Source organism: Papaver somniferum, chromosome 10, assembly GCF_003573695.1.
Source record: "Papaver somniferum cultivar HN1 chromosome 10, ASM357369v1, whole genome shotgun sequence".
NCBI classification, from domain to species: Eukaryota; Viridiplantae; Streptophyta; class Magnoliopsida; order Ranunculales; family Papaveraceae; genus Papaver; species Papaver somniferum.
In genome coordinates this window covers 67,437,204-67,445,776 of record NC_039367.1, presented here as the reverse complement: position 1 = coordinate 67,445,776, position 8,573 = coordinate 67,437,204, and positions in this window count along the sequence as shown.

The following is an 8,573-nucleotide window of genomic DNA, read 5'->3' as shown; positions in this document are numbered from 1 at the left end:
CAACTATAGTCCAGTCCGAAGTTAGCTTGGAGTAGGCTAGTGTCTATAGCGGCTTAATACAGTGTGTATTCAATCTGGACTAGGTCCCGGGGTTTTTCTGCATTTGCGATTTCCTCGTTAACAAAATTTCTGGTGTCTGTGTTATTTCTTTTCCGCATTATATTTTATATAATTTAAATAATACAGGTTGTGCGTTCGTGATCATCAATTGGAAATCCAACCTTTGGTTGTTGATTGATCCTTGGACACTGGTTTTTGGTACCGTCCAAGTTATTCCTTGTATTTGATAAAGACTCGCTATTGTTTTTAGCTTGAGTAAAAATCAAATCAACGGAGAGATATTAACTCCTTGAGATACTTTTATCTATATTGAGTCTGACTGTCTAGTTGATTCTCTAGTAAAGTTTTTCGGAGTTAGTCCATACAGATTGCTAATCTAATTATTGGGTGGTGTTGTTAGACCCCAGCTTTTTCAGAATCCATTAGCATAATATTCTTTTTCCCTTTCACCTTTCGCTTCTCCTTCTTTGGGAATCTGCGTCGCCAGGTTCCCTATTCCCCACGTGTCTCCTTCTTTGGAGATCTTCTTATTTGCTCTGAAGATTCTCTTTACTCGAGTATAAATACCCATTTGTTTGTCTGCTTCGATCATCATTTCCCTTTGCTTTGTCTTTGATTATTCCCTTTTTATTCCTTCCTCGTTAATCCCGTGGTTGTAATGGCACACTCCCGGGATGGGCATTCAGTGTTCTTGGGATCGTCTCGGGGTCTAGTGATTAGGGGAAGTTCTGCAAAGGATACTCGTCGTTTATTGTTAGTCTGGGAAGAGGAAGAATGCTTAGTGACCCATCGTCGGGTTGTTCATGCTCGTCTTTGGGCTGAGTGGGTGGAACAGTCGAAGACACATGAAATGGCTCTCCAGTCGAAGGCTTCCCCGGAAGTCTTAGGACGCACTTATCAACTTCTTTTAGACATGGATGTTGAGTGTGTAGCAGCGCGTTGTTCATTATATGAGGCTCGCCTTTTCTTGGTAAAGTTGGATCAGGCCATTACCCGTCATCGTGCAGCCTATCTATAAAAAAGGGAATTCAATTATCTTCTAGATTTTAATCCATTTTCTTTTGCGATGTCTCATTTTCGTCTGGTTCTAGAAATAGTTCGTCTTGAACACCTTTCCCGGGTCCTTCCTATTGTTTTTAATCAGCTCATCTCTCGCCATGCTCATTGAGATAATCTTATAGCAAACTCGGAACATTTGATGGATGAATTTCGTGATGAAGGTCTCTTGTTGCCTCCTCTGTCAGGGGCGCAGGAGGAGCTTCGCTTGCTTCCTTGATAGTTTGGTTTTGTTTCCTTGTTTCGGATGTACGACTGCGGCTTGTTCCTTTATCGTTTCGTGCGTATTTTTATTCGTCGATATTGTGAATGTTAATTATTTAGATTTCATGTTTCTTTCTATGTTTCATGAGTTTGCTCCCCCGTTTTTTTTTCCTTGACTCTGGAAAGTTAACTCTATGTAGTGGAGGGGGTTTCCGAGATGGGGTGATGTGTGGTTGTTGAGTTTATCCATGCTCGAGAATGTGTAGGTGATTCTAAAAATGATGTGTTGGGTAGGGTTCCCCCCTTTTTTTTAAAATATCGCCGGAGGAGGGTCCCCCCATTCTGATTAAGTTCAGGAAGGTTGTATATTGTCCAAAACGATTTTACATAGGTATGTAGAGTGTGAAAGAAATAAGTTCCTTTTTGTGAGTTTTAGATTATGTGAGGAAATCCCTCGTCTAGCATGTATGGGATTCAATCCCAGTGCCTTTGGTTAAGGGTGCACAGGAACCGAGCTGGACCGAGGAACCGTCCCGGAACCGGCGGAACCGAGCCGATATTTGTCCCGAACCGAGGAACGGGGTACAGGTACCGGTCCAGAAAATAGGAACCGAGGCTGATGAGGTACAGGTACACTGTCCTGTATAAGTCCCGTACCGTCCGGACCGAAAGAACCGACCAATTCGTAGCCATTAGATTTCGGGGTACTGAACAAATATAGTCGTTAGATTAAGGGGGGGGGGGTATATATAGTACCTTAACGATAGGGTTTCTCTCTTTCTCATTTTCGTTTTTCTTTTCCGTCTTCGAGTTCGACTCTTCCCTCTGAGAGACTGATATAGAGAGAGAACTGAGTTCTTGAGTCTCTGATTCTCTGAAGTCTGAAAGTGAACTCTATTAATCAGTGAACACGGAACACCGAACAACACCTCTCGATCCAGAAGAAGAAGGAGAAAAAGTCAGTGATTTCAATGATTTGATTTGTGTAAGTTTTTTACTTTTTTTCTTCTCCAATTTTAATCCTAGGACTATGGATTTCTATATGAAGTCGAGTTCTGGATGATCCTAGGACTTTTGATTAATTTAATTTAGGGTTTCAGTTTCACAGGGTAAGTTATCAATTTAATTTAGGGTTTCAGTTTCACAGGGAGAAGACGAAGGGAAAGGATTCAAGGAAGAAGCTGAAGGAAACCCATTAAGGTACTTTGTATTTCTTTAGGCTTTTTATAATTTTTTAATTAATACTGTTTGAGTGTTCTTTTAACTTCTTTTAGATCTTTGGAGCTAACCAATTTTGTTGTTTTCAGTTTTTAATTTTATGATGTTTTGAGTTTTTAATTTTATGATGGTTGAAATGTTTCTCATATTTGTCTGTGTAAAAAGTTACACAACTTTCATTCTTTCACATTAACATGCATATATAGTGCTTCCTACTTAATCTAGCAGCTTGCTTGTGTAATGTGTGTGTGATAGTAATTATGGGCTATGCCATTTACTTCATAAGTTGTTCGATGAACCAAATGTGTCTAAATTTTATCTCAATGCTCCTTGAATTGCTATGCTGCATACTCAGTTTTGAGTAATTTTTGATGTATCTTTTTGTTATCATTAAAAGTCTTTTCTCTTGTCAGTGATGGAAATATGGCGCCATTTCACTCGGAGAAATGTTGAAGAAGCCACTTGCAATTATTGTGGAAGGACTTATAGGGCTAACATGTTCAGAAATGGAACTTCTGCCTTGTGGAAGCACTTTAAAAGATGCCCCAGCAATCCTAATCATAACAGAACTCACATAAATAATGCTTAGAATTTGTAACTTATGCAGTTATGCTTAATGAAATTATGCTTAGAACTTATGCAGTTATGCTTAGAACAATGTTCAGTTCTTATTTTTTATAACAGAGCTCAATGCTCCTTGAACAATGTCCAGTTATGAATTTATTATTTCTTCTTCATTTTATAAGTATGGAATATGGATGGATCAAGTTTCTTATTTAATTTTTCAGTTCATTTCTTATTTCATTTCTTATTTCATTTCAGTTTCATTTCAGTTCTTATTTAACTTTTCAGCACTTAAATTTGTTTTCTCAGTGATAAGATGGCATGGACAGTTGAGGCATTGCTTTCAGTGTCTTCTGTTGCCTCTGAGTCTGCTTTTAGCACAGGAAAGCGAGTCTTAAGTCCTTGTAGAAGCTCTTTATCTACAAGGACAGTTGAGGCATTGCTTTGCACACAAAGCTGGCTAAGGAAGCCAATACAACTTGATCTTCTATCTGATTACATACCAGATGATGATGTTGAAGTTGAAGAAGGTAACATATTACATTATTACTTGTGTTTGGCAGTAATAGATATAGTCTAATAGTTACTACCTGCTATTATTTGTTTTTGCAGCGTTACTTGGTCCTATCAACACTGATGACACCACAAGTGCTGCTGACATGGATTAGAAGATCAAGATTCAAGACTACTGCAGCACTAGCTGCACTGCTAGTTATTCTTTTTTCAGATTTTCTCATTTTCAAGACTTAGTGTGTGTGTCTGTGGCTAATGCTACTTTTTTTCCATATTTTCAAGACATTGTTTGTTTGGTTTGTTAGTAATATTGCTACTTATTAGTTGCTGCTTTGAATGAGAATTTATTATATAGAAAAAACAGGTAAAAAACAGGTAAAAGAAAAGACAGTCAGTTTTTTCGCTGAAAAGGTATCGACTGGTACCGGTCCCGTACTGGTCCCGGACCGGAACCGAATGGTACCGGAACCGAGGTACACAGTAGCGGTACCGGTCCAAAAGTTCAGTACCGACCTCTGGGGGTACAGGTACTCGGCCTCGGCAAGAACCGAGCCGAACCGTACCGTGTGCACCCTTACCTTTGGTGTAGAGTTTGTACCGAGTATGTGGTTGCATCAATCTAAGTTGATGGGTCGGGGTATGCTGAAGTAGAGTAGTAGAAGACGCAATGCTTTATTCAAAACAAAGGGAGGGGCAATAGGTGTTGCCCCTATGTCGGACATTGTAGATAAAGTTTATTTAGACATTGTAGACCTCTCATCCGGCATACCTGGGTCGCTCCTACTGCCTTTTGTGTAGAGTCTTGTCCTGAATAGACATTGTAGATAAAGTTCATTTAGGCATTGTAGACCTCTCATCCGGCATACCTGGGGTCGCTCCCACTGCCTTTTGTGTAGAGTCTTGTCCTGAATACGTGGTTGCGTCAGTTTAGTGATGGAAAGCAAGAAAGTCGAGTAAAGACTTAGATTAGTAGAAGCACCATTGTTTATTCAAAAACAAAGGGGAAAAGACAGTGGGTGTAGTTCTTTGTTGAACATTTGTCGTAGCTAAGATTCGTCTAAGCATAAAACTTTTTCAACCAAATCCCATTGAGTTTGGAGTTTCGTTTGCCATTTGTGAAGAGCTGATTCCGAACACATATCTGCATCAAATGATGGTTGTTTCAGTATGAACCGAAGTTAAGAATGACACATTTCATCGGAAGTAGCATTGTTTTATTCATAAAACAAGGAATAAGAATGACTCGTGTCATCAGAAGTAGCATTGTTTTATTCATAAAACAAGGAATAAGAATGACTCGTGTCATCGGAAGTAGCAATATTTTATTCATAAAACAAGGAATAAGAATGACTCGTATCATCGGAAGTAGCAATGTTTTATTCATAAAACAAGGAATAAGAATGACTCGTGTCATCGGGAGTAACATTGTTTTGTTCAGAAAACAAAGAATATTGTAGAGTGTTGTTGTAAACATTCTTTCGAGTTTAACTTTGATCCGTTAGCCACATAAGGCTTTCGAGTTTAAGTTTTCTGAAACCCCTAGTGTTAGGTCTTCACAGGTTGGACGTTTAGTCATCCGTCCGTCATTGGCTTCGGGTTTGCTCATTCATAGTTCTCATGGATTCGAAGAAGCTAATCCCGAAACAGCTAGGAAGTTTCTTTCAATGTTTAATTGCTTTGGGTGTTGAGGGCGGAGGCGAATAGAGCAAGGTGAGGTCGCTGATGAGAAACAATGGTGGTACCCGCAGATGACAGCGGGATGATAGTTTGATGGTGGGCGCGGATTCTAATGGTAGTGGTTATTTCGAGTTGAAGTTTGTTTTTGAATCGGTTGCTGTTGTTATCCGTGATCGAGATGATCATGATGATGTGTCGACGGTGCAATCGAGAAAAGTAGGAGCATGGGTTATTCTCGAGAAGATGGTGAGAGTCTGTGGTGTTTTATCATCATCGTAAATTGATTAATAGTGAAAGTTCAAGTATTGGCCTGTCTTGATGTTGTTGGTGCCGATGTTGGTAGTGATAACGAGTTGGAGCTGTAAGAAAAGATGTAAAACCCGAGTAAGCTACTACTGCCATTCATATTGGTGTCATTGGTCTTGTCTTTCACGGATTCCCTGTTCATCATTTCCATCCTCTTCTTTCCGTTCCAAGCTTTAATGTTGGTGCAACTAAGTAAAGGTGCACAGACTCTTGTAAACAGTTGCCTTCTGGCAGCAGACTTAATCTTTCTTTTACAACTTCAAATGTTGCAGAAAGCGGATCTGAGTACAAACAGCCATGGAAGCTCAGTAGTTAGTGCGCCGAAAACAATGGGCATCTTCGGGTTTAGTATTGATGACTTCGACTGTTGATGGTCGAGAGTGGTAGTGACTTCGGATGACGATGATGCTATTCAGTTAGAGCCAGTTTTGTGGTGTCTTCGATATGTTGTCACCCGAGGTTGCTATCAACTCGAGTTTGCTATCACATTGAAGATATTAAGAAAGATGATATTGCTGGTAATTGTTCTATTAACTTTTTCTTTGATTTTACGCAAGCTATGTCTTGGGAATCCATTTCTGCATGTGGGAGTTCCCAATGGTTGCCGATTTGAAGATGAGGTTTTGATGGTGATTACTGTTGGATATGGGAATAGCAGAGTTAATAAAGGAGACTCGGGGTGAAAATTAAATGAATTTCTTCGGGGTGAAAGTTAAATGAATCTCATCCCCGTTGATGATTGAATCTTCAGATTTAGTTTCGATGATGCCTCTTATTGACTCCGGCGTTTAATAAACGAAGATAGTAGCGTCCTCGGATGACGGCGGAATGATGGTCTGATAGTGGACGCGAATTTTCCGGTGGTGATGTGCAAGCGGCAACTCGTCACTGTTTTTCTTTGCTAAATTGAAACCAAACGTTGCTACGTACTTGGTGTAAATTCTCAGGAATTACGGTAGTAATGGACGCAACTGCTCTTGAAGCTGTAAATTGAGGGTAGTAGCCGTTGTTATCATGAGTGATTGTTGTTGATGCTTGTTCTGCGTGCCTGCTGGTTGTGAAAGATGCCAGTGGCGGTACTGTCAAAGGTAGAGCCAATGAGTACGAAGGTTTGATGCGCGAGGGATCAATTTCTCATTGCTTCGGCTTTTGATTACTGAACCAAATCTCGATGCTGGAAGCAGTTGCTGTGCAGATACCAAATCTCGATCGTTCTTGGGGAAGAAATTTGCTTTTAAATTGTTTTGTATGTTTGCATCTTCGGCTATGATGAACCCGATGGCGTGTCATGATATGTCCGGTGTTGTGCGTCCCTGGGGTCTCTAGTTTCAAGATGGTAATGGTTGCAACCATTCTTGCAGCTACAAGTCGGGGTAGTAGTGATTGTACTCGTCATGAGTGGCTACTGGTGATTCCTTCTTTTTGAAGCTTGCTCTTCCGTTGATGATGGGTGATGCAGATGTTTGTTAAGAGTACAGCTAGTGGCAAAACTTAGTCGAAGTCCGAGACTATCTGCAAGCTCTTCTAAGTGAATTTCTCGCAAACAGTTGTTGTGCAAGCATCAAATTTCCCGTTGCTTCGGTTCTTCACAGCTTAATCGTTACTCAATGTTGGCCAATCATGGATCAAAGGGTGTTATACTTATTAAAATGATTTGATGATTGCAAGTAATAATTTTAAATCAAAACTGAATAGTCAGTGCAATTTAAGGAAGATTTTTGTTTTTGGATTATTAAAACAATCAATTAATAGTTACAAGATTGAGGGGAGGTGGACTTATCTTTATACTGTAATTATTTTTGTTGATTGGATCTCCAGATTCGATGTTGGTGATGCTGTTATTGACTTCGGCAATTGCTGAAGAAAGGTGGTGGCGTCCTCGGATGGCAGAGAGGTGATGCTTTTGATGGAGACTTAGGATGACAATGGTGCTATGTGATGCTTTCGGTGTTTTCTCACCCGGGGGATGTATCAAATTGAAGCAGTAGTGTCCGCGGTTGACAGTGGAGTGATGGTATGACAATGGAATGGATTTTCAGTGGTGGTGATTGTTACTATTCATTTGATGACCCCGAGTATTAACGGGATGAAGATGGGAGCCGGGTAGGAGTGGTCAGATATTTTCAGGGGTGGTGATGGGTCCGATATTGATATTGAAGATTAGTCCCTAGTGAAGTCGCCAAATGTAAACACCCATAAATTATTATAGGGTAATGTGGAGACTAATACAAATACACAATACAACCCTTTCTCTCTCTTCTAAAGTATTCTACTAGCTCTATCCTCTTTCCTCTTGTGAAACCTCATTTTATAGGAAAAGTTGACTTAGTGTTGACCTCAAGTGGACAACCTCCTTACAATATGAGTTTTATTATACAACAGCATCTCCTTGCTATGGGCACACCCATGTTGTGCCATCGGCAATAGTGACCCGACATTATTAGAGGCAACATCGGGTCACACTCGGGGTTTCCATCACTGTCGTTGGACTTGGTCAAATTCCCATGTTTACAACCATTTCGGGGCAACTATGGGATGGCTAAGCAAACAAGAACGTGCAAAATTGGGCATCTGCCAATCACTGCCATCAAATAACCGCTATGCTATGTTATGGGCCTCATGGCCGGCCTCTCCGCTATAACTTAGCCGCCAGATGCTGATATTTTGACAATTCCACATGTACGAAGACAGCCTTAGAGGCAGAGAAAGAAGTCGAATGCCACTAAGGCTGCACAGAAACCGAACCAGAACCGAAGAACCGGAACGGTGAAAAAAGACCGGTACCGAACCGGAACCGGCTAAGGAGGTACAGGGAATGGTTCTCATTTTTAGAACCGGTGTAGAAGGAGTACAGGTACCGGTTCTATTATGATTCCCGGCAGAACCGGTACCCAAAGAACCGATCAATACTAACAGTTGATAATATTTATGAAAATTAATCTGGGCTGTTAGATTTTAGGTTAAGAGTAAATATC